The following is a 27430-nucleotide window of genomic DNA, read 5'->3' on the forward strand; positions in this document are numbered from 1 at the left end:
TTCGTCCACACATAGTTGGGGTCCAAAACCATTATTTCGATGAGACAAATTTTGCCTGTATGAAAGTGTATATACCCTCGTTACCATAAATGCTGAGGGTATACTAACTTACAAAGCTAGGATATTGATTTGATGTTCTTGTTATCCTTGAATGCAATAAATTAAAATTATTATATAAAGACAATAATCTGTTCTTTAATATGACGCCAACAACAGCATCGTGCGATGAGTACAAGGATTTAAAATATCTTTTTGAAAAAAATTTTGAAATTTGAATGTCATTTAAAAGATCAACAGGATGAGAAAACGGGAAATTTAATTTTTACTCAATTTTTCCTTTAGGTTCAGACGTATATAGTCCGGTTCATGTGGAATTTTGGCTGTCGGACGGTGTAATAACTTAAATACTGCACATACATTCATATCAATATTTTTTTAATCAACGTTTGATGCTTAAGAAAATATTTTATTAAAAATCTAAGTTTAATCCTTAAAAAATATTTTTCAAACATTCGCGTTTGGTCCTTGAAAAATATTTAAAAGATAAACAAAATACTTTTTAGAAAGTCTATGTTTAACCATTGAATACATCCACCTGGAAAAATGTAAGCTTGGTTGGTCCTTGAAAAAATTTTATTGAAAATACACGTTTGGTAGGTCCTTGAAAAATGTTCCTTAAAAATCCACACTTTCCAGTATTTTATTATTTGGTTGCATGAGGGTCCTTGAAAAATTTACATTAGTCGCCCGTTAAACACTTGAAACAATATCCTTTAAAACTCAATTTTGGTGGCCTGCAGGCCATTTAAAAAATATTCCTAAAAACACACGTCCACTACTATTTCTTCTATTATGGGTCTGATAAATCAGATTCTCCATCGCTATTAAGTTTTATATGTTTTCATATAAAAGACACAATGGCACACTTAAATTCTCGCACACAAAAATAAAACTATCGGATAAGCCTAACAGCGGTTTAATCAAAGATGTGAAATGAAATGTAGGCAAATGGAATTCTTTGTAATTTTACTTCGATCGATTGATTACAATATTGTTCGTGTGTGCGTGTGTGTGCTCGCGCGAGAGTATTTGTCTTTATTTTCAATCACATCTGCCACTGGCAGCACTTAATCGTCTTCCCTTCGATAAAGATTTAATGCAAACTTGTCTTTTGTTGGTGCTGTTGTTGTACTGATGGCGCTTTAAACCAAGTCAAATAGTCACAGCCCACAAATATGGCACGAGGATAAACGAACGAATGGATGGATGGATGCGTTTATAGAAATGAAAGGACAAACCATCCAATGATTCAACGATAAGACGATAAAAGTATTGAAGGAATAAAATTAAATAAAATGCCGCTGTTAAGGATAAGCAGAGTGTTAATGCGAACACCAATACAATTGTGACCGTAATCAGTTGCTGGTGGTTTTTTCTGGTTTAATACAAAAAACACAAAGGCAATGTACAGTCGTATAATAATGCATATTTGCGGTTGGACAAATTAAAAAACAAATGAATATCCTCTTCAAATCCTAGGAAAACCTACAAATGCGGTTGATACCACGAATACTTTCACTTCAAAAATATTTTACTTTTAAAAGTAAATTCTCGACCGACAACTTTGACCATAACCCCCTTTAAGTTAAAAGTAGAATTATAGACTTCATGTGGCCTCAGACTTAACATAAATCTCAAAACAATAGCCACATTTTCCCATTTCCATGCCACCACATGCTTTATTGATTTTCAATTTGCCCTTAATCCCACTGTAATTCCACCGGGATGTTAAAGGAATACAAAGGAAGCAATCCCAAGGAAAAATAAAAATAATAAGGACAAGTCGTTTTCGTTTCCCGCACATAAATTTGTTACCGGCATCAAAACGAGAGGATAGCTTTTTACGAGTTCTTGTGGGTTTTGCGTTTTTGCATCTGACTCCGAGTATTTATGTATCTGTAAAATCTCTCAATCATCGGCATTCGGAAATTGACAAACAACATAAAGCAGCTTAACGATTGCAAAGCACATCAAAGTACATCACACGCACAACACCCCAGTTTTTATTTTTTTTTTTTCAGAATTTTTCTTTTTAAATTCAAAGTGGATTTATGCACGCCGCACAAAGCTTTCATGGCATGTGGTTATTTGTTGATGCCTTTACCTACCTACCGACTACTGTCGTTATAAAGCATGACTTTGTTTTGTATGTCTCTTTCTTAAACTCCCCTTTTTGCTATTAATAAAAAATATTCAAAGCCACAAAGAAAGATGATTTAAATTAAAAAAGGAAAAAAAGTCGATTATATATTTGTATTTGTTGTTTTGGTGTGTGTGTTTTCGATTCAAAATTCAAACGGATGTTTGATTGAAAAAAAGATGTCTTTAAAAATTGAATAGCTGCGAATGAATTTAAATATGTTAAAGTAAGAACGAAGACGTTTAATGATTCCTCCACTTTCCACATTCAAAACGATATGAGGACGACCAAAGTTGAACGGAATATTCTGAAGTATAGATATTCGTCGTGCTTAAACACAATATTTATAAATAACAAGTAAGAAAAGTCTATAGTCGGACAGAGCCGACCATGGGATACCCTATACCACTATCCCCGGACAATCGCTCTCCACGGAACTTTTTTTCAATGATTGTGAAAATTTAATCAGAGATGTAATGTATAATACTTATGACCAAAACCAAAATGATATCTAGCATGACAAAGACATTTTTGTAGCAGGAAAGGAAAATTTAGTTCACACAAACAAAAATGTAATGAAACCCACTTGTGTAGTACTACTACTTCCGTTGTTTAACCGCTACGTTATTGAAATTTTTACCAATTTCACACAAACATTTCAGTCCATTTAACCCGCTAAGTATTATCTGATCTTCACGTTGGTTTGTACGCTTCTTCTTCATCATAAACTCAAACATTGTTTAAAATGTTGCAGGTTATTATTTTGACCTACAGAGCCGCTACAAAATTGGTTAAAATTTTGTTTTTGGTCCATTTCATTCCCTGAACATTTCACGATCATCAGCAAAAACTAATCATTTCTATTCTGGCCCGAACCCAACCTCCTTGAAAAAATCGTTACAATCGGTCCATAATTGCGGCCTTAAGCTTGTTTACAATTTTTAATGGACATCGCTAAATCGCTTTATCTCGTCGAGATATGAATTTTGGCATACCAAATAAGGGGTCTAGGACGAATATTTCGTGGTGTTACATAAACTTTTGGAGAGACAATATGTAGCATGGGATAAAAATGTGGTTCTCTACACAGAACCCATTATATATATATAAGGCAGTAGGCCCGTTATCTAGCAAACACTTTATTGCAATTTACATCAGAGGAAAGGTCAGTAGATTTTTCCCATATTTAGGCTACTTTGCGAAATATATATCGTCGGTGTCATGTTTAAGTGTTCGATACGCCATTTTTGACATTTTGAGATAAAGGTACCGTACAAGGTTTTGAACCGTGCTCTTTCAGATTTTTTGGTCGGTTTTTCTCTATCTCTTATAGTTTCTGCGATATTCAGATGCCAGTATGTTCCATATCCGCTTTGTGACCCAAAAAATCTTGTCGGTTTTCTCCATATCCATAAAGCCTGGCGTATGAAACAAAACAACCTTGAACTTATTAGTTCCATATCCATGTCGTTTGGCGTATGGAACAAAAAGAGACAAAAACGAACTGTTCCGCACCAGAAATGATGGCGTTTGGAACAAAAAATTGCTCATTTTTTCCAAGTTACGAATAATGTGGCGTATGGAACAAATTGTTTTAAAGTACTTGGTTTAAAAACTGAACAATAATAGTTTATAAATCCAAATATTTTTGAATATTGTATTGCTATATGAAAACGAAAATTTAACAATCGTTTAAACAAAAAAAGTTTAAAGTTTAGTTTAAAGAAAAAATTTTGATGTAAGTACACAAAAATATACGCAAAAACGTTCATTCGAGTGTGGACACCGATTAAAAAACTGGTATTATAAGAAAAACGCGTTAAATATTTTATGTTACCTTAGAAATGCAAAATATCAATCCGTTTTGTCCGATTTTACCACAAAACAAATAGTGATAAGTGGAGGCAATCCCTTAAATAAATGGTAAGGAAACTTATAATAATGGTCCTTATTGTATTTATATGAGAAAAATAAATGTCTCATTTAAAGCCCTGATTTTTCAACTCAACAGTAGGGAGGTGGAGGTGGAACGATTGATTAAAAATGTTTTGGTTGAAATGTGACAAAATGTGTTCCATGTTGCACAAACTGCCAAAAACATGAAAAAAGATTCCATGGAACAATTCAGCAACGTTTTGCAATTATAAAAATTGGTCATAACTTCTAGACTATCACAGATATCTGACTAAAATAAACTACTGTTATATTCTATGAGTTTAGTTAAGTAGAACTGAGCTTTTAAACTATAGGCACGGTGAGCCTTAACTAATTTTAAATGGAAGGTGCTTACACCTCGGAAGTTTTTGCTGATTCTGAAACTACAATGCTCATAGATGAGAAATATCATGAAACAAAAAAAAATCGCCGGAGGGATTTTAAAATAAATCGCGATTTAAGTTCACATTTTTAGGGGTTCATTAGGTTTTCACGATTTTGCTTGGAAACCGCGAGTTCTATGTAAATGGCACTAAAGCAAATGTTGTAGCAGAGAAAATTCTCCACAAGATTGGCCTTTATGATATTTTCGTATATTTTACCGTTTTTAAGATATGGAAGTTCAAATTGGGACAATGCACTGACTGTATCGCCCCCTTATAAAACAATATCATGCACAGTGTCCCTTAACTAACTTTTAATGAAAACGGCTTACACATGGGATGTTTTTGCGGATTCTGAAACAGCAATGTTCATAGATGAGAAAAATAAAAAAAGAGACAAAATCGCCGGAGGGATTTTTAAAAAAATCGCGATCAAAATTCACAATTTTTGGTTTTTTTTTTTTGGTTTTCACGATTTTGCTTGGCAACCGCAAGTCGTATCGAAATGAGTCTAAAGAAAATGTTGTAGCTGTGAAAATTCTCCACAGGATTGGCCTTTATGATATTTTCGTAGGTTTTACCGTTTTTGAGATATAGAGGTTCAATTCAAATGTTTAGGTTTTTATCTTAAATCTTCACGATTTTGCTTGAAAACCGCAAGTCATATCAAAATGGGACTAAAGAAAATATTGTAGCCGTTAAAATTCTCTACAAGATAAGCTGATTTATAAGGAGACTTGTCCCAATTTGAACTTCTATATCTCAAAAACGGTAAAACCTACGAAAATATCATAAACGCCAAACTTGTGGAGAATTTTCTCTGCTACAACATTTTCCTTAGGCCCATTTACATAGAACTCGCGGTTTCCAAGCAAAATCGTGAAAACCTTAAGAACCCCTAAAAATGTGAACTTAAATCGCGATTTATTTTAAAATCCCTCCGGCGATTTTTTTTTTGTTTCATGATATTTCTCATCTATGAGCATTGTAGTTTCAGAATCAGCAAAAACTTCCGAGGTGTAAGCACCTTCCATTTAAAATTAGTTAAGGCTCACCGTGTAGGATTATTGCACCATTTTTGTCCTGTATGACCTTAAACATTAACTTGAGTTTTTCTCGAATCAGGCAAATGGCGTATGGAACACTTAAGCATTACATCGGCGATATGTCCTCAAGGAATTAAAATATCGACCAAAAATAACATTTTTATATTTTTCATACAAAAGTAATGGTCCATTTCACCCGCTAAAGAATATCAGATCATCATTCAAAATTGAAGGCATCTTTTCCGACCTATACTCTTACCCGGTGCAAAATTTCGTAACTATTGATGTATAATTGCGACTTCTAGCGAGTTTATTATTACACTACAAACAAATAACGGAATATGTTAGCCTGCAAGCTTCTCCTTTGTGATATACTCTTACCTTATTTAAAATTACGCGTTGATCGGACTATTATTGAGACCTACAGAGCCGCTAGAAAATTGGATAAATTTTATTTTTTTGTTTCACCCGCTAAATATTTCACGATCATCACCAATACGAATAGGGATCTATTCTGATCTGAACCCGACCTCCATACAAAATTTCGTGACGATCGGTCCATAATTGCGGCCTGGAGCGTGTTTACAATTTATAATGGACAGACGGACTGACGGACACACATCTCAAGATCGCTTTATCTCGTCGAGATATGAAGATTGGTATACCACATTGGGGGTCTCCGACGAATACTTCGCGGTGTTACATGAATTTTTACCAAAACAAACTTATAATACCCTTTTCCACATTGTGGTATAGGGTATAAAAATCAAATGTCGTTCGTTGGTAATGGCATTACTTGAGGACGGCTGGAGCGATTTTGATAATTCTTTTTTTGAAATGTTTGCCATAACCCAAATTAGGTTTTTATGCAAAGAACATTCGACCATGCTTACTTTTACGCCCAGCTTTTTCAATTTTAATCTTTTCTTCAAAAACTACTGATCTGATTTTCCTGAAATTGTCAGGGAATTCACAGGGATGTCCCCCTGTGAAAATAAAATGCTATATTTACAATAATTACGAATGTATCGGTTTGGAAATTGCTCTGCGAGACAATGGTGGTTGTGTCTCCGACCTTACCTACTTTTTTGGACACAAGGCTTGACCACGCCCTGAACCGATTTTCTTGAAATTTTCAGGGAATGCACAGAGATGGCCTCCGGTGAAAATAGGGTGCATGTTTTCTTGAATTTCGAAGGGGTCGGGGTACTTCCCTTTGCCATATTAAAAAAACGCTATATCTTTATGAATAAAAACCAAATACCGTCATAACCAAATTAGGTTTTTATGGAAAGAAAATTTTACCACGCCCACTTTTTTCAATATTCTTTTTTTCTTTTCTTTTCTTTTCTTTTCTGCAAAAACTATTGAACCGAGTTTCCTGAAATTGTCAGGGAATGTACAGGAATGGTCCCAGAAAACAGACAACATATTTTATTGAATTCCAGAGGGGCGGGGTATCTCTACTATTTTTCGAAAAAAAAACGCAATATTTGCAAAAATTACGTACGTATCGGTTTAAAAATTGACACAGCTATCTACAATCTGGGTACTCCTTTGGGGCCTATAGACCCGACCACGCCTGTTGGTTTTAAATATGTTATATATTCAATACTACTGAACCGATTTCCAATTTACAGCAAAAGCTCAATGTTTGTCGTTGGTATGTATACTTTATAAATTTCGGAGGAGGTGGGGTACCTTCCCCACGCCTTTCTTTTAAACGCTAAATGTGTAAGTAAAACTTATATATAATATCGGTTTCAGCATAAATTTTGGGAGGCAATTGGGTTGTGTGTACTCTAAGTAAATTTTTGGAGCCAAAGGGCGGAACACGCTCACTTTTTTAAATTGTTATATCTTCCAAAACTAGTGAACCTGATTTCGTGGTGGCGTGTGCAGTGGAGAGTGTGGCAGACTACCAATCGAAGGGTCCCAGGTTCGAATCCCGGCGGAGGAGGAAAATTCTTTCAAAGTGGTTTTCGAATATTCATAAGAAGAGGCTTATATCCCCCTCCAGATTAATTCCATCCGAAGCCCCCTGACATCATAAAACCAACCTCTGCATCTACAACAGCACAAGAGGATAACCCAAAATATGAATGGCAGGAAATAGCTCCCCCAGGGGAAAATGGCAACACTAAATTAGCAAGGACCCTAACCACTGCACAAATGCAAGGAGGCGTTGTTCGTAGGAAACGATAGATGGCAGCCCCATCCCTAGGACAGGTTACAATAGACCAATCATCTGCTAAGCTGGAAATTTAAAAGATTAACGAAACGGAAACAAAGCAAAAGAAACAACGGCAGCATCTTATGGCAATGACCTTTGGCACACGAAACAGGACGCGCATTGCGCAATGGAATGTACGAACTCATCGTGAAGCATCGAGGCGTGCACAACTGGAACAGCTGTATAACATCGAAGTCATGGGTATAAGCGAAATGAGATGGAGTAAACGCGATGAACTAACCACAGAAAACGGCTACCATGTACTATACAGTGGAAAAGAAAATGGTGGTGAAAGCGGGGTTGGGATCATGATGTCGAAGAACGCTAAGGTGTCTCTTCAGACATGGAAACAAATATCTGACCGTGTGATAATAGTTCGATTCAAGAGCGATAGTACAGTACTATGCGCCCACAGAAGTTGCTAAAGACACTGTGAAACATGAATTCTACGCACAACTAACATCCACGCTTAATGAAATTCGGAGAGGAGACATCATAATTCTCATGGGTGACTTTAACGCAAAAATAGGGAGCGACAACACCAATGCCCGATCAATAATGGAAAAGCCCGATCAATAACGGAGAGCGCTTTATAGAACTGTGTCAAACTTTTTAACTTGTCATTGGTGGCTCCATCTTCCCGCATAAGGAGATTCATTAATACACATGGACATCACCGAGTGGCAATACTCGCAACCAGATAGATCACATATGCGTGAGTAGAAGATGGAGGAGCTCGCTGTGAGACGTCAGAAATAAAAGAGGTGAACTTAAGATGCAGCTGAATAGCAACAATATCACAAGAGAGCAGTATAAACATCTAGCCAAACATGTGAAGAAAGCTACAAGAAGAAACAAAAGAATGTTCCTAGAAGATCTGAAAAAAAAAACAGCAGAGGGAACAGCAAGTCAGAATAACATGAGAAAGCTACACCGGACGATATATAGTCTCACAAACCGAAGGTGTACCATACCAGGAACCAAGCAGTAAAAGATCGCAATGGTAGACAATGAACGAACAATGATGAACAAATTCAAAGATGGAGAGAGCATTTCGAAGAAATTAACAACGTTGGAAACAACATCGTAAACAACGAAATGTACAATAGCAGTCCAAGAGATAATACGTTGAGTAAATATACCTGTAACCCTCCCAGCTTGAATGAAACACAAGAGGCAATAGAAAAACTAAAAAGTAACAAATTAGCAGGAGATTATGGTATACTGGCAGAAGCTTTACAGGCCTACGCTAGAATCGCAGCTGAATTACTACGACCTCACATCACATCAGCTTAGGAAGAAGAAAGACTGCCTCAAACATGGAAGAAAGGTATGATTGTAAAGTTACCCAAAAATTGCGAATTGAAAGACTGGAGAGGAATAACCTTGCTCAACACCATATCCAAGATACGACATAGCAGTTATAATACAAGAAAGAATGCAAAGGCAAGTAGAAAACATTCTGAGAGATGAACAAGCTGGCTTCAGACCAAATAGAAGCTGCGTAGACCAGGCCAACACCCTACGAATCATAATAGAACAATCAATAGAATGGCGCACTCCCTGTATCTACTGTTCATCGATTTCAAGAAATCCTTCGACACCATCAGACGAACTGCCATATGGGAAGCATTGAGCAAAAAGGAAATACCTCCGAAAATAATCCGAATAATAAAAGCGATGTACGAGAATGCAGAACTCTAAGTTCCTCACAACGGAAACATAAGGCAACCATTCCTGACAAACGCGGGAGTAAAGCAAGAATGCCCTCTGTCACCCCTACTGTTCACAATTGTACTGGATGGAATAATGAATGAAGTCTGCTCTCAGAAAGAGGGATAACATGGAGTAATGTTGGACTTGAGATAAACATCAAGAAAACAAAGGCCATGTGAATAAGCAGCACCAGTACAGAACACATCATGTTACAAGGCCAAGCAATTGAATATGTCGATAGCTTCTGCTATCTAGGAAGCTCTGTAACAACAAATGGCGGTGCAGAAACGGCCGTAATCAATAGGCTAAATAAAGCGAAAGCAACATTTTGACGTGTGCAAGTTGTATGGAGAAGGACACATATATCCAGGAAAGCCTAGCTTACAATATTCAAAGCTTGCGGTTGCGCCCCCGATCAAGAAAAAACGATATATTTACAAATGTTCTTATATTGTGAGCTTCAACGGTCCATCAGCCATGAAAAACTAAAACATATAAGTCTTAATAAGCGGGCAAATTCTACTTTAACCATTTTTTATACCCTCCACCATAGTATGGAGGGTATATTAAGTTTGTCATTCCGTTTGTAACACATCGAACTAATCATTTGCGACCCTATAAAGTATATATATTCTTGATCAGGATAAAATTCTAAGACGATCTAGCCATGTCCGTCAGTTGTAATCACTCTAGCGTCCGCAATAATTGAGATATAGTGCTAAAATTTTGCACCGAGGGTCTTTTTACCATAGGCAGGTCAAGTTCGAAGATGGGCTATATCGGTCCACTCTTTGGTATAGCCCCCATATAACGGTACCTCCGGATTTGAGGTATTTTGACGTTCTTCGCCACATTTGCAGACCGAATTAGCTATAAGTTTGCACTTAGGGTTCCTAGTGATCAACAAACTTATATCCCAAAGGATATTGACATAGGTCCATGTTTTGGTATAGTCCCCATACAACGGTACCTCCCGATTTTCGGTATTTTGAGAATTTTAGCCACAATTTTTGGTATAGCCCCCATATATCGGTACCTCCCGATTTTCGGTATTTTGAGAATTTTAGCTACAATTTTTAACTGACCTAGCTGTAGTTTACCATTTGAGGTTCTCAGTGGTCATGAAACATCTCCACCAAACATCGTCAACATATGTCCATGTTTTGGTATGGCCCCCTTATAACCGTACCTCCCTATTTTCGGTATTTTGAGAATTTTAGCTACAGTTTTTAACCGAAATAGCTGTAATTTGACATTTGAAGTTCTCAGTGGTCATAAAACATCTCAAATGAAACATCGTCAACATATGTCCATGTTTTGGCATAGCCCCCATATAACGGTATCTCCCGATTTTCGGTATTTTGAGAATTCTTGCTGCAATTTTTAACCGAACTAGATGTAATGATCGGTATTTTGAGAATTTTAGCTACAATTTTTTCTATTCAAAAATAATCGTCAATATACATATGTCCATGTTTTGGTATATCCACCCATATAACTGTACCTCCCGATTTTCGGAAATTTTCAGTGGTCACGAAATTTCTTCACTAAAATTCGTCAACATGGGTCCATTTTTGAGGGTCTACATTGTTTTGATGAAACTACCCTCAATTTGACTCTTGAAGTTCCCTGCAGCTATAAAACTTTTCCGCCAACAATTTAAAGATAGGTTGACTCTTTGATATAGCCCCGTAGGTGGTACCTTTCACCTACCTGAACACATTTTTTTAGATTAGATTAGATAACACTGTGCAACAAAATGGAGGTGAAAGTCTGGGCACGGAAAATTCCTCTTGGGGAAGAAAGACCTTGGTGAGTATATTATGAACCCCGAAGGACCGATCCGCCGTGAGTCGAACTTCCGCGTTATGGCGTGATGAAATTTTTGTTAGAGACCCTGTAGGCCATCAGGAATTAGCGTTATATCTTTGTTCACTATTGCTTAAGTGCTCTACAAAAACAACAAACAAAGATATAATGCTAATTCATGATGGCTTACCGGGTCTCTTGCAAAAACTTCATTACGCCATAACGCGGAAGTTCGACTCACGGCGCATCTGTCCTTCGGGGTTTTTAATATAAACACACCAAAGGCTTTCATCTCCAAAAGGAATTATCTCTGCCCCAACATTTGTGTTCACAGTGTAATTTAAGCAATAGTGGGAGGCAGTAGGAGTCTATCCATTGTCGAAAAGTTGTTACACCTAAAATTGTGAAAGGACCCTAATCATTCCATTTTAATTAAGACTATTTTATGGTGGAGGGTATAAAAAGTTCGGCCCGGCCGAATTTAACGACTTTTTACTTGTTTAATTTTATAATTATATCGCTTTAGAAAAGGAGCATCAATGGGTGAAAAAATTCGAAAAAGTCCGTATTAGAGTAGAAAGGTTACAGAAAAAAATCTGTAGATACATTTAAAATCCTCCTCGGTTTGACAATAAACCGAAGAAGTGAAGTAGAAAATACCAATTTTTGAAGTGGCAAGCATAAAGTCCATAAAAAGCTGTCATTAAGAGTCAATACGACGGGCCAGCAACGAGGACCCGGGTCTGCTAGTTAATAAATAAATAAATAGTTTTATTGTTGCATACATTTTAGCCAACTATGTCTAGGGTATATCTTCATTAAATGTTTGTAAGATTAAAAATGTTAATGTTAAGCTAGGGTTACATTAGGCCGGTGGTGCTCAAAATATTTTGTGCATTAGTCTCTCTGAGCGAGTCTTTCCTTTGCTAAACCACGACAGATGAGAATAAAGAGACCATATGTTGTTGTTGCAGTCACGTTAACGTATATTGGTGATCTTGGCTGCATTAGGCAAATATTTGCTCTAGCGACCGGCAGTGTGCGCTTACTGAGAGCAAATGAGCGTAAATAATGCATTGAAATTTATGCTCACTTGCTCTCAGTAAACACACACTCTCTGTCGCTGGAGCAAATATTTGCCTAGAAGGCATACAGGTTGGATGGGAAAAAGCTCATCACTGTAAAAACACATTGCATTTGAGAAATGAAAAGTTCGATGACAGAGAAGCCACTCCACAGCCGATATGTCTGATGAGCTGCATAAATAACAGCGAAACCCGTCACATAAGTTGGTGAATGTGTGGGTTCGAATCGCCGGCTTTTCTTTTTTACTTGCAAGAAACCGTCGATCATCAAGCTCCATTCTAACGATAAATTAATAAAAAATAAAAATGTTGCTATTTGACAATTTGTTACCATATTTACATCCACTTGATTTTATAGCAACAACATATTTCTTGCCTTTCAAATGTTCGACTTTAGCATCCAGTTAATAAATTATCTTAAACTTACGTAACCGTATCACTTGCCACGGTGTGGGATTTAATAATTAAAGTAATCAATATTCTGCATAAGTTGATTGGAAGTCAATATTTAAAATTTTTCACATTGATTTACATTTTTTTTATCAATATGACTATCAGAATGCCAATCATTAATATCATCAGCAATAACCAGAACTTTCTTTTCAAATCCTTTTAAATATTTGTCATACCCTTTACAAAGACTGACCTCCTTTGTTCCAGCACTGTTGTTTTATTATTAAAATATAATTGAAAAATTGATTAATCGTTTTGACTGTGGTCATTGTTTTTTCTCTTCTTTTTTCTTTTTTGCCGCAGAACTTTGGTTTCTTTAAAGTCCTGACGCACAATGAAATTCACTCAATTGTCGTCGTTTGGTTTCTCCTATACAAACCTTTTCATAAATAACCAGCAAACAACGTAAAGAAGAACAGGATAAAGATGAAATAAATAAAGAAGCCTTTTAAACTTACAGAGCCAATCAACGTTTCTGCTACTGATTGAAAAGCATTTGAAGACTACGACAACGACGATGATGATGATGACTAGAGGGAAAAAGTTCAAGAATGTCATCACTTTGGCCGCCATAAACACAAACACGCTTAAAGGGTGGTGACGGCTGGTTGGTTGCCCTAGTCTTTGAAGCAGTTCAAGGTGGTCATTTCTACCCATTGATGAACGAAAAATAGGAGAAATTAATTGTCGTGCCTTGGCCTTTACACTGTTGAGCTAATGATTGGCAAGGCATTTGCTTCAACAGAGCGGCTGTTGCTTTAGTTATTTTTATTCCTGACAATTAACTTAAATGTCAGTCACAATGACGGTTGCCTTTCTCTTTGCATGGCAAACAACAAAGAAAAAAAACGCAAAATGGTATTTAACCAAGCTGTTAATGCAATAGCCCTTAGTTAGCTACTGCTGTTGTTGTTTTTGTTTTCGGCCATATTTAATTAATTCGCTTTGCTTGAAGTGCCATTTAAAAAGAATTTTTGTTGAAATATTTTTCTATTGCCAGATGTCAAGTGTTGTTGCACGCCAACACTTAATTGCTCAATTTTGACAATCCAACCAACATTGGAGGAATTTCTGCAGCAGCAAACATTTCAAGTTCAAATGACTAATTATGTAGAGGCACACCATCGTGTCGTTAAAAATGGCAAACAAATAATAAAATTAGAATTGTTCCTTGAAATATAATAAAATGTTTAATCAGCTTTAAATTAAATATTTTATTTAACCTGTTTATGACAAAAACAGCAAATAAATAAGGTGTTTAATTTTTAGGAATATGTTGGACATACCAAATTCTTTTCCAGCGCGTTGTTTCGAGTAACACTTTGGTAAAGGTAGTTTATATGGCAAAATATGTCCAAAGATATAAAATATTAAAGTTTATGAAAAGTTGGTCTTACGTTCCGTAGAACTTGTGCCGCTATGGAAACCTGACATGCATCATTACTGTTCTGCCAGGCGAACATTTTACATACATACATACTATGTATATGCTACATTTAGCATGATTTGAAGTTTCTTGGTAGTTCGTAAATTCTATAAATTTGTTTGTTAATTGTTGCCAAACTTAAAGTAAATGAGCTATAACTAATTGAATTATCAAGATATCAACTTAAAGTTTTGTCTCAATATTAAATTTAATGTGCTGAGAAATACATACTGTTAACTTGGAAAATTATTATTATACCCTCCACCATAGGATGGGGGTATATTAAGTTTGTCACTACGTTTGTAACTACTCGAAATAATCATTGTAGACCCCACAAACTATATATATTCTTGATCAGCGTGCAATTCTACATCGATATTGCCATGTCCGTCCGTCTCTGGAAATCACTCTAGCGTCCGAACGGATTGACGTAGGTGGATGAAATTTTGGGAAAATCTATTATATGTACGTAGGACTTTTGGTATTGAAAGCGGGCTATGTAGGTCCACGCTTTCGTATAGCCCCCATACAAAATGACGCTTGACGCGTCGTCGTTTTAAGGAATTTTTAAGATATTTGCCCCATTTAACCACCGAATTGGTTGTAATTTGGTATTTTGTGCCTCCAGAGACCAAAAAACATTCCTACCAAAGTTGGTTTATATAGGCCCACGTTTTGGTATAGCCCCCATATAAAGTACGCGTTATTTTAATATATTTTGAATGTATTAGTCCCATTTGACAACAGAATCGGTTGTAACTTTGTATTTTGTGTTTCCAGAGGCTAAGAAACATTTCTACCATAAAACGTTTATGTAGGTATAAGTCCTCGCCATCATATAGCCCCCATAGAACGGTACCTTCCGATTTTCGGTATTTTGAAGGTTGTGGCCACATTAATCCACCGAAATGACTGAAAATTGTGGTGGAGGGTATAAAAAGTTCGGCCCGACCGAACATAACACTTTTCTTACTTGTTATTATTATTATTATTATTATTATTATTATTATTATTATTATTATTATTATTATTATTATTATTATTATTATTATTATTATTATTATTATTATTATTATTATTATTACTATTATTATTATTATTACTATTATTATTATTATTATTATTATTATTATTGTTATTATTATTATTATTATTATTATTATTATTATTATTATTATTATTATTATTATTATTATTATTATTATTATTATTATTATTATTATTATTATTATTATTATTATTATTATTATTATTATTATTATTATTATTATTATTATTATTATTATTATTATTATTATTATTATTATTATTATTATTATTATTATTATTATTATTATTATTATTATTATTATTATTATTATTATTATTATTATTATTATTATTATTATTATTATTATTATTATTATTATTATTATTATTATTATTATTATTATTATTATTATTATTATTATTATTATTATTATTATTATTATTATTATTATTATTATTATTATTATTATTATTATTATTATTATTATTATTATTATTATTATTATTATTATTATTATTATTATTATTATTATTATTATTATTATTATTATTATTATTATTATTATTATTATTATTATTATTATTATTATTATTATTATTATTATTATTATTATTATTATTATTATTATTATTATTATTATTATTATTATTATTATTATTATTATTATTATTATTATTATTATTATTATTATTATTATTATTATTATTATTATTATTATTATTATTATTATTATTATTATTATTATTATTATTATTATTATTATTATTATTATTATTATTATTATTATTATTATTATTATTATTATTATTATTATTATTATTATTATTATTATTATTATTATTATTATTATTTGTTGAGCTATGGCATTCTGTGAGTAAATTACCGACTAAATCCATCACAATATCTTAAATCAGTCTATAACAAAACGTACAAATATTTTCTAATAGGACAGAATAACATTTATTACTATAACATTTATTACGCGCGATGTGCCCTATTAGAATGATGGGTTAGTTAATGGTTTTGTAATGAGTTTTTTACTGGGCTTACTACATTAAACATTTTGCTCAATAGGCATTACTCCGTACAATATTTTTAAAAATCGCTTATCTTATCTTGCTAAAATTAACAAACTGTGTTTACGTATTGCAATTTATAATTTATTTATAATTATTATCGACTAGCAGACCGCGGTCCGCGTTGCTGGCCCTTCGTAATGAGTTTTAGTAACAACTTTTTATGGACTTTATTTTTGACAATTCAAAAATAGCTATTTTGTACCTTACTTTTTCGGTCCCTTGTCAAACTGAGGAGGATTTTAGATATATCAATTGAGTTTGTCTGTAACCTTCCAGTTTTCTTACGGACTTTGTCGGATTTTTGCGCCCATAGATGTTGTTTAGAATTTATTATCGTCCATGCCCCCCTTTATCCTAAAGATGTCTAATTATAAAAGTTAAAAAAAACGGTTAAGTCGAATTCTCCCGCTTATTGAGACATATATGTTTTACTTTTCATGGCTGATGGACCGTTGAACCTCACCATTTAATGAAATTTGAAATATATCGTTTTTCTTGATCGGGGCGCAACCACCGTTGTCTCGAAAATTAATTTTAAGCCGATGCACACATAAGTTTAGCAAATATAGCGATTATAAAACCAATAAGGAAAATATTAAAGTCTGTCGGGGCCGACTATATGATACCCTACACCACTGTGAATATGTAGAATATATATTTTGAGCTATATCGATTACAAAATAATATGACACACTTATTTCTGGACCAAATTTCGTCACACATTCCAAACTTGATCAAATTTGGACAGGTATTGGGTGTTTGGTTCATCAAATACCTCAAATCCGCCGAAAATATATATATGGGAGCTGTATCCAAACCTAAACCGATTTCGATATAATTTGGTACATTTATTCCTTGTCCGAATTCAGGGACACATTCGGGCATATATAACGTGTTTTGTGCAGCAAATTCGTAAAATCGGGCAAAAGTATATGGGAGCTAAATCCAAACCTGAAGCGATTTCAATATAATTTGGGACATTTATTCCTAGGCCGAATTCAGTCACACATTCCAATTTTATCGAAATCGGACATATATAACGTGTTTTGTGCAGCAAACACTTGAAATCGGCCGAAAATATATATGGGAGCTATATCCAAATCAGAACCAATTTTCACCAAAAGCAATAGCGTTCTTCCTATGGCTAAAAAAATGATATTCCCCAATTTTCAGCTGAATCGAACAATAAATGCGACCTGTATGTTGCGAACAAAAATACATGGAGAGACGGACGGACATGCATAAATCGACTCAGAAAGTGATTATATGTATATACCCAAAAGGAGCTATGGGTCTATTTTGTTTCCTTACCTCAGCGTGGTTTAGGGTATAACAATAAGCTCCCGAAATTCGTCTACAAATGTATAGCATTTTGGACCACGGGACATTCCTAAATATTTTTTGAAAATTGCATGAAGATTGGTTCAGTAGTTTTGGAAAAATAATGTATTGAAAAGAGTGGGCTTGGTCATCAGTTTTCAAGATATAACATACTTAAAAAAGGTGGGGGTGGCTCGGTATTTTGGCTCCAAATATTACCTAGGGTACACACAACGCCATTGCCTCCCAAAATTTATGATGAAACTGATATAATAATAAGTTAGGATTATACATATAGCTTTTAAAAGAAAGGCGTGGGGAAAGTTACACACCTCCTCCGAAATGCATTAAATATACCTAACAACGGCAAATTTTTGCAGATTCTGAAACTGCACTGTTCATAGATGAGAATAATTCAAAAAAAAGAACAACTCACTGTAGGGATTTTTAGGTTTTCATGATTTTCCATGGAAACCGCAACCCTATCGAAATGTAGCTAAAGAAAATGTTGTACAGAATTGTCACTGCTACAACATTTTCTTTAGTCCCATTTCGATAGGACTAGCGATTTCTAAGCAAAATCCTGAAAACATAAAAACCTTAAAAATGTGACCTTTGACAGCGATTTTTTAAAAATCCCTTCATCGATTGTGGTGTAAGCAACATCCATTAAAAGTTAGATAAGGCAGGCCGTACATGGCATTGTTTTGTAAGTACGCCATACAGACAGTTCATTGTCCCAATTTCAACTTCTATATCTCAAAAATTTTAAAAACTAGGAAAAATACATAAATGTCAATTTCGTAGAGAATTTTCACAGCTACGAGTCATTTCGATAAGAATTGCGGTTTCCAAGCAAAATCGTGAAAACTTAAAAATGTGAACTTTGATCGCGATTTATTTATTAAGAGTCCGCATAAACTTCCCAGTTGTAAGCATCTTCCATTTAAAGTTGTTTCAGGCGCACCGTGACATATAAGTGTGTTTTCCTTTATAGTTTCGGTTTGTTTATAAAGAACTAAGTTTACCTTCCATGCTACAAAATTTCGCAACCATGATAGAAAAGTATTAAAAACAATTAAAAAAGTATCAGTCTACTTTGTCGACAGAGATATACCCTCAGCTTATGTGAATTCAAACTTTCATCTACGGACAGATCGAATGTATTTAGGGTCTTTTCGCAATTTTATGACCCTTTTTGGACACTTGAACTTGTCTAAAGAAATGTGGATTACCACTAAAGTGAAAAAGTGTTGCGGAGGAGTTAGTTAATAGAATGCACCGACATGGTCCATTATAGACGTGGATCTTATTTTGGGAGTCATATTTTTTCGATTGATATCGCGCCCACTAATCATTTCAGTGGGTCATCGTATTACTTTTGGACCAGTTTGTCCGGAAGCATGGACTCGTGCACGGAGAACATAATATAGCAGTAAACAGGACCACAACGCACAGCATCGGTATACATTTCCAAAGTACCTTCGAACAGACTCTAAACTGCACTTAGGCACAAGTATTGAACTTTTGTTAGGATACCTCCCTCCCTAAGAAGAGGACCGATATGAGCCATTTTAGAAATAAAACTAAACTTGGACAAAATATTAGGAGATCCAAAAGTTTGGACCCAATTGGTTGTCCCGTTCAAGAGATATCCTGCATACCATTTAAGTGATTTTTTTTAAATATTGGGGGAAGTACCGGTATTTGATGACCGGTATTGCTCATCTTCAACTGAAACGAAATTTGGACAAAATATGACGAAGGCCAAATTTTTGATCACATCGGTTGATCAGTTTGTGCTCTCCAGCCACAACACATGGTGCCATAGGGGTTTTTTACACCTTTCGTGCTGTTTTTTCCAGAAGTATGGACTTGACCCTGAAAAACTTTTAACGTTATAATTGAGGCAGCGAATCCAAGTTGCTTCAACAAAAATCAAAGTGATTTGAGAACAGGTCTTACAGTGCATATATCCCAAATGTTGTGGGGTAGGTACCCGAAGGAGTGGACAAATATAGTCCATATTCGAACCTGATCTATATCTGGCAGATATATTAGGATGTGAAAAGTATGGACCAAATCGGTCACACCCTTCAGGAGTTATCGTGCGCATAATTTTTCCGAACATTTTTGAACTTTTGTGGGGGAGGTAACTAAAGGAGTGGACCCATATGGCTTATCTTCGAACTTATACTAAGTTTGCACAAAATATTTCGAAGTCCACATTTTTGACCGAATCGGCAGAGTTATCTTGCTCTCCAACCACTACACACGGTGTCGTAGGGTTTTTTGTACCTTTCAGGCTATTTTCTCAGGAAGTATGGACTTGCCCCTGATGAAACTTATAGCGTCGTATGGGGTGCAGTGAATACAAGTTGCTACCCCAAGGAGTGCACCGATTGAGTCCATATTGGAACCTCGTCTAAGGCTGGTAAAAATGTCACGATGTGCAAAGTATGAACGAAGTCGGTTACTTCTTTTAAGAGTTATCGTGCGCACAAATTTTCCGAACTTTTGTGGGGGAGGTACCGGAAGGAGTGGACCTATATAACCCATCTTCGAACTTAAACTAAGTTTGGACAAAATATTACGAAAGCCAAATTTTGGACCGAATGGCTCCAGCCAGATAGACAGACGGACGGACATGGCTAAATCAACTCCAAATTGTCTGAAACATATTTCGTCCAAACATACTTGGGGTCTAAAACCATTATTTCGATGAGGCACATTATGCGCGTATGAAAGTGTATATTAGGGTTATGACTTTTTGAAATTTTTTCTCAAAAATGATTTCCTGTAGCAGGGATGAATGAACTTTTGCCTAATAATCACTACGCTATCATTTATTCCATTGAAATATAAAAAAAAGTTCACGCACAAATCGATTTTAAAAATATAATTTTTTGAAAAAATGTATAAAATGAATTTTTTTTCAAAAATTATTTTTTGTTGCTGGAATGAATAAATATAAGCCTACTAATAACTATAATAATGTTTATTTCACTCAAATATTGAAAAAGGTCATACACAAACCACTTTGAAAAAATTTTAAATTTTTTGTTTTTTGTTAAAAAATTATATATTTAAATAAAATCGTTTACGAAATTTTTACGATTCTCAGAATTGAAGAAAATTAGTGAGAAATAAATTTTATGTCAGTTTAATTATCTCATGTGACCCTAAAGTTCATTTTCAATTGTATATCTGCTTACAGTGACTTCAAACAATTGTCCATAATTTTGATAAATTCAAATTTTAAAATCATTTTGTGCGTGAGGTTTTTTCACCGAATCACGTTATAATTATGATTTTATGTAATCTTATGACAAAACTCATCACGCTATGATACAGGGATATAAGGTTGTAAAAAAGTCATAACCCTAGTGTATATACCCTAGTTAAATGTTGAGGGTATAACAATATTACGAAAGCCGAATCCTGAACCGAATCGGCAGATCCGATCGATAGTTATTTTGCGCTCCAACCATTACTATTTTCTCAGAAAGTATCCACTTGCCGCTGATGAAGCTTGAACCGTCGTATGAAGGACAGTGAGTACAAGTTCTTGCAACCAAAAATCAAAGCGATTCGAGATCAGGCCCTAAACTGAATTTTTCGAAATTTTGTGTGGGGGTTACCCGAAGGAGTGGACCGATTGAGTCAATACTGGAACCTCATCTAAGCTTGGTAGAAAATTCATCATGTGCAAAGTATGGGCCAAATCGGCTGCTCCCTTCAAGAGTTATCGCGCGCATAAATTTCGAACTTTTGTAGGCGAGGTACCGGAAAGAGTGGACCGATACAACCCAGCTTCGAGCCAAATCGGTTGATCCGTTCAGAAATTATCCTGGGCTCCAGCCAGTCAGCCAGACAGACGGACGGACGTGGCTAATTCAACTCCAAATTGTCTGAAACGAATTTCGAATGAAAGTGTATATACCCTTGTTAGCGTAAATGCTGAGGGTATAAAAATTTTAAAAGTTTTCTAAGTTGAATTTGTTCGTATTAAACAACGATCGCTCCTTTATAATACCATGTTCTAGGTCCCATTGTAGAACAAATTTATTTTTTACAATAATGATTTTCAACAAAAACGCGACACCGAATAATGTTATAAACTGTTTGCTCCAATATCATCCTACAAATTGTTGTTAACAAAATTGGTCTAACCCAAAACGCTAACATTTCAACAATGTCCAGCATTTAAAATTCTTTAAAACAATTCGATTTGTTTTGTTCGAAAGCCATTTTGGGAGTTTAGTTCCAACAACAACAACCAGAAAAAGTTATTCCAGCAAAATTGTTTTGTTTCAAATGGAATTACACCACTACTGCCGCAATAAAGTCCAAAAAGGGAAATAGTTTTCAACGAAATATAAAGAGAGACAGCAAAGTTGACCACGCTCTTAATGTTCTCCACAATCTTGTTGTGGTTTTAGTTTAGTATTGTGTGGACATTTATAACTTGGAAGTTAAAATGGGGGGGTGGACACAACAAAATGGGAACATTTTTGTTTTGTCATATAGGGAGCAGGACACCCACACCCATGTACACATATTTATGATTCTGCATTGGAAAAGTTAACCGCATGTAAGTTTATCACCACCACCAGTAGCAGCAGTGACACCCATAGTGCCACACATGGCTAACACTACACTCAGAGACACACACATTGACATTCGGGATAGTTTTCAAGCTAACATTCTTCAATTGCATGCAGGCGGTATGTAATTGTATGAAATGTTGACTTATGCATGTATGCATGTATGTTCGTATGTTTGTATATATGCATGCGTTAAATAAACTCTTTTGGTAATTCGTGCGTTTTACTTTGAACGATATTTGGTTGTGGTCGTTGGCGCATTTGCCGTTGTTGTTGTTGTTGTTGCTTTTTCACTTCTTTTGTTTACGTCCGTTCGCATTGTTCAACCAAAATCGTTGGAAAAACTTTTACGTGAACTGAAAACGCTTCTGTTTAGTGTTGGCAAAATAGTAAAAAAGTTTCACTTGATTTCCATTGCACACCCGCATTCACACACTCACACTTTCAGGCACATGCACGAATGACTTCCACACACATTCTTAAGTTATATACATAGCTCGGCACTTGCTAGATTCCTGTTACTTTTTTTTTTATTTTCATTTTAGTTTTTTTTTCTTTGCTGAAACGAATTCAACAATTTTCACTTGCTTTTGGGCTTTCGAGTTTTGGGCATTTCGAATTTTTCAAAATGTTTGAATACTTTTTAGGTTTCGTAGAATTTTACTTTTCACTTCATTTCAATTCCGACTGGAGTTGAATTTTCAATTGTTTGTTTTTTTTTTCGGGGTTTCTTTCTTCGAACCGACACTAGAAAGGCCTGAGCGTACCACCGTTGTGCAATTCTTCTTTAGGTTTTTTATGCCTTTTCCATACTGACAACAACAACACAATGCAACCATATGTTCCAGCGACTTTTGTTAATAGAATTTCATTCAGTCTCATGCTCACACATACACCCAAGCCATTGTAACCCACACTTACACAGAAACTCCAACAAATTCTATTATTGAAATTGTGTATGGAAATAGGTGTTCGTGTGTATATTTGTATGCGGGTGCAGTATGAGTATATTAGCTCCAACAGCTTGGGGGGCTTAATGGCCGTGTGTGTGTGTCCACCCGACACTTACATTTACACCTCATTGTGCTGCGGCCGTGTTACAACAAAGTATTTGCCACTGCGCCTAATTGTTCATAGTATTAGTACCTTTCTGTAGCCATGGCAATCGGTTCTTTTTTTGTGCGATGAGGGCTTTGACTTTGGCTCGCTGTCGACCACATTCATACATACACACGGTGGCCACATCTGTGTTGTCCACTTTTAATGACGTCATTCTTTCCCCTGAACTAGCAGCAACATTGAAATGACCGTCTTCTCTATAGTTTATTCTCATGTCCCAAAAGCAATGGGTTTTATTAATTTTTTTGTGTTTACTACTTTTTTCTCATATTGGGGTGGTCCGTAGAGTAGTAGTAGAATGATTCCTGGCTAGGTGTTTGGTTATCGTGTCCGATACAGGTTAACCACTAGCTTAGCGGATCTATGGGGAAAATGGGATTCACGTTTTGGTTTAGCGTTACATTTTCATATAAAATTGGCTAGAATTCGGAATTTCAAGGGGGTACTAAACATCCTTACCAACAAGTAAAAAGTATCAGTCGGCTTTGCCGACAGAGATGTACCCTCAGCCTGCGCGAAGTGAAACCCAACCAAAAAAATAATTTTTGTATTTTGGAGGCTTTCAGAATTTTCGGCATATGAAATTGCCGATTAAAGCTCAAAATTTTTTCGGGGAAGGTACCTATAGAAATGAACCGGCATAGTCCATTTTGGAAGTGGGGCTTATTTTGGGAGACATTCCTCTCTATAGACATTTCCCCCACCAGTCATTTCAGTTGGTCACCATATAATTTAGAATTTTGGACCATTATATCAGGAAACGTGGACTTGTCCACGAAAAACATATTATTACTGTAAACAGGGACACTAGGTGTACCTTCGGTAAAAATTTCCAAAAGATCCTCGAACAGACCTGAGGAAGGTACCGGTCTAATATTCGAAGAAATATTACGATAAGAGTTGGGCAATCTCGTTCAATTGAACGATCCGAATCCCTGTCCTCCTTAAAAAACGAATGAGTAACATCATAAAAACCAACGTGTGAAATTAAGTATACGCAGTTTTGTCAAAGAAATTATCGGTGTCCATTGAAGGAGATAGTGATCCGGATCTTTCCATTGGACGAGATTGTCCAACTATAATTACGATATGCAAACTGTGAACCAACGCAGCATTCGGTTCGAGAGTTGTCGTGCGAACCAGCCACTACACTTCCTGGCAGTAGGGTTTTTTACAGCTATTGGGGCAATCAAAAAATGTGTACCATCGTAATAGGGGCTTTGAGTACAACCTGTTGCAAGAAAAATCAAAACGATTAGAGCGGAGTTCGTAAACTACACTTTTCCTAAATTTTGTATGGGAGGTACTCGAAGAAGTTGACATATATATTCCATATTGTAACCCGATCTATGCCTCGTAGAAATATCACGACGTGCAAAGTAGTGGCCAAATCGGTTACTGCCTTCGAGAGTTGTTGTGCTCAACATTTTAGCGAAAAGTTCTAAACCGTTGTGGGGGAGGTCCGATATGGGCCATCTTAGAACTTGATTTAAGTTCGCGCAAAATTTAAGTTTTAAGTTCGACTGCAAATTTTTGGATCGAATTGGTACGCTGTATCCACTACACATGGTGCCATAGGGCTTTTACATCTTTCGGTCCATTTTCTCAGGAATGTACTTTCGTAATAAAGGAAGCTAATAAAAGTGGCAGCAAAAAGAATCAAAGCGATTGTTTAACTTTTCCGAAATTTTGTGTGAGAGGTACTCGAAGGAGTGGTCCTGTTTAATTCACATTCGAACTTGATCTATGTCTCGTGGAAATGTTACGATGTGCAGAGTATGGACCATATTGGCTACTACCTACGAGATTATTATTTATTTAATTATTTTATTTACTTTATTAATTATTCCTGTACAACAAGATACAATAATCTTATAAGTTAAAGTACAGGCTTATTGTTGAAGATATATCCTTCAATGATTAAAATATAAAGTTTAAAATTTATAAATAAAAGAAAATACAAAAAATTTAATAAAAACAAGTAAACAAGTGTCAGTCGGCTTTGCCGACAGATATATACACTCAGCCAATGTGAAGTGAAACTTTCACCTACGGACAGATCGAATGTATTTAAAGTCTCTTCAGAATTTTGTGGCCCTTTTTGGGCATTTGAACTTGCCGACAAAAATGTGGATTAGGAATTAACTGCACTAAGAACTTTTGTGGGGGAGGTACCCTTAGGGAGGACCGATATGGACCATTTTAGAAGTTAAACTAAATTTTGACAAAATATTAGGAGATCCAAAAAATTGGACCAAATAGGTTGGCCCATTCAAGTGATATCGTCCTAGAATTTTATTGACATTTTTAAATATTGGGGAGAAGTACCGGAAGTTGTGGACCGGTATTGCCCCATGAAACTAAGTTTGGATATAATATGACGAAGACCAAATGTTGGACCAAATCGGTTGAACAGTTCGAGAGTTATCGTGCTCTCCGACCGCCACAGGGGGTTTTTACACTTTTCGGTCTGTTTTCCCAAGAAATATTGACTTGCCCCTGAAAAAACTTTTACTGTCGTAATGGAGGTAGCGAATCCAAACCGCTTCAACAAAAATCAAAGTTATTCGAGAGCAGGTCTTAAAGTGAACTTATCCGAAATTTTGTGTGAGAGGTACCAGAAGGAGGAGACAAATATAGTCCATATTCGAACCTGATCTATATCTGGTAGATACATTAGGATGTGCAAAGTATGGATTACATCGGTCAATTCCTTCAAAAGTTATCGTGCGTACAATTTTTCCGAACATTTTTCAACTTTGTGAGGAGTTACTTGAAGGAGTGGACCGATATGGCTTATCTTCGAATTTTAACTATGTTTGGACAAAATATTACGAACGCCAAATTTTGGACCGAATCGGCGTATCCGTTCGAGAGTTATCTTGCGCTCCAAACACTACACACGGTGTCATAGGGGCCTTTTGCAAATTTCAGGCTATTTTCCCAGGAAGTATGGACTTGCCCCTCAAGAAACTTGTACCGTCGTATAGGCGGCAGTAAATACAAGTTGTTGCAACAAAAATCAAAGCGATTCGAGAGCAGGTCCTAAACTGTGTGGAAGGTACCCGAAGGAGTGGACCGATTGAGTCCATATTGAAAACTTATCTAAGTCTGGTACACATTTCATGATGGGCAAAGTTTGGCCCAAATCGGTTAGTCTCTTCAAGAGTTATCGTTCGCACAAAATTTCCTAACATTTTCGAACTTTAGTGGGGGAGATACCGGAAGGAGTGGACCGATATAGCCCATCTTCGAACCTAAACTAAGTTTGTGCAAAATATTACGAAAGCCAAAATTTGAACCGAATCGGTTCATCCGTTCGAGAGTTATCGTGCGCTCCAGCCAGCCAGACAGACAGACAGACGGACGGACATTGCTCAATCGACTCCAAATTGTCTGAAACACATTTCGTCCAAACATACTTGGGGTCTAAAACCATTATTTCGATGAGGCACATTTTGCCCGTATGAAAGTGTATATACCCTCGTTAGCATAAATTCTGAGGGTATAATTAAATATCTGCCTCACAAAATGTATGCAGTAAACTAAAAAATAATCAAAAAAAGACGTATTAAATAATAATAATGAATAAACTTATTTATTCATTTATTGAAAAATTTATTATAATTATAAATTACAATAAAATTATATTTAAACAAGTAAAAAGTCGTTAAGTTCGGCCGGGCCTCCACCATAAAATAGTCTTAATTAAAATGGAATAATAAGGGTCCTTTTACAATTTTAGGTGGAACAACTTTTCGACAATGGATAGAATTCCTTTTGGAGATGAAAGCCCTTGGTGTGTGTATATTAAAACCCCGAAGGACAGATGCGCCGTGAGTCGAACTTCCGCGTTATGGCGTGATGAAGTTTTTGCAAGAGACCCTGTAAGCCATCATGAATTAGCATTATATCTTTGTTTGTTGTTTTTGTAGAGCACTTAAGCAGCAGTGAACAAATATATAGAGCTAATTCCTGATGGCCCACAG

General features: G+C 35.4%; 1 protein-coding gene across 2 annotated transcripts in view; it reads right to left on the reverse strand.

Annotated features, from left to right (window-relative positions):
• Nucleotides 1–23238, reverse strand: part of LOC141389576 (uncharacterized) — a 446726-nt gene extending 423488 nt beyond the window's left edge. For both annotated transcript variants that reach the window (XR_012409113.1, XM_073961285.1), the window contains exon 1: nt 22727–23238. The gene's annotated coding sequence lies outside the window, so the exon portion shown is untranslated. The remainder of the gene's footprint in view (nt 1–22726) is intronic.
• Nucleotides 23239–27430: the final 4192 nt, after the last annotated feature.

This window comes from Musca autumnalis, unplaced genomic scaffold (genome assembly GCF_047663935.1).
Source record: "Musca autumnalis isolate F117 unplaced genomic scaffold, ASM4766393v1 scaffold_1, whole genome shotgun sequence".
Lineage (NCBI taxonomy): Eukaryota > Metazoa > Arthropoda > Insecta > Diptera > Muscidae > Musca > Musca autumnalis.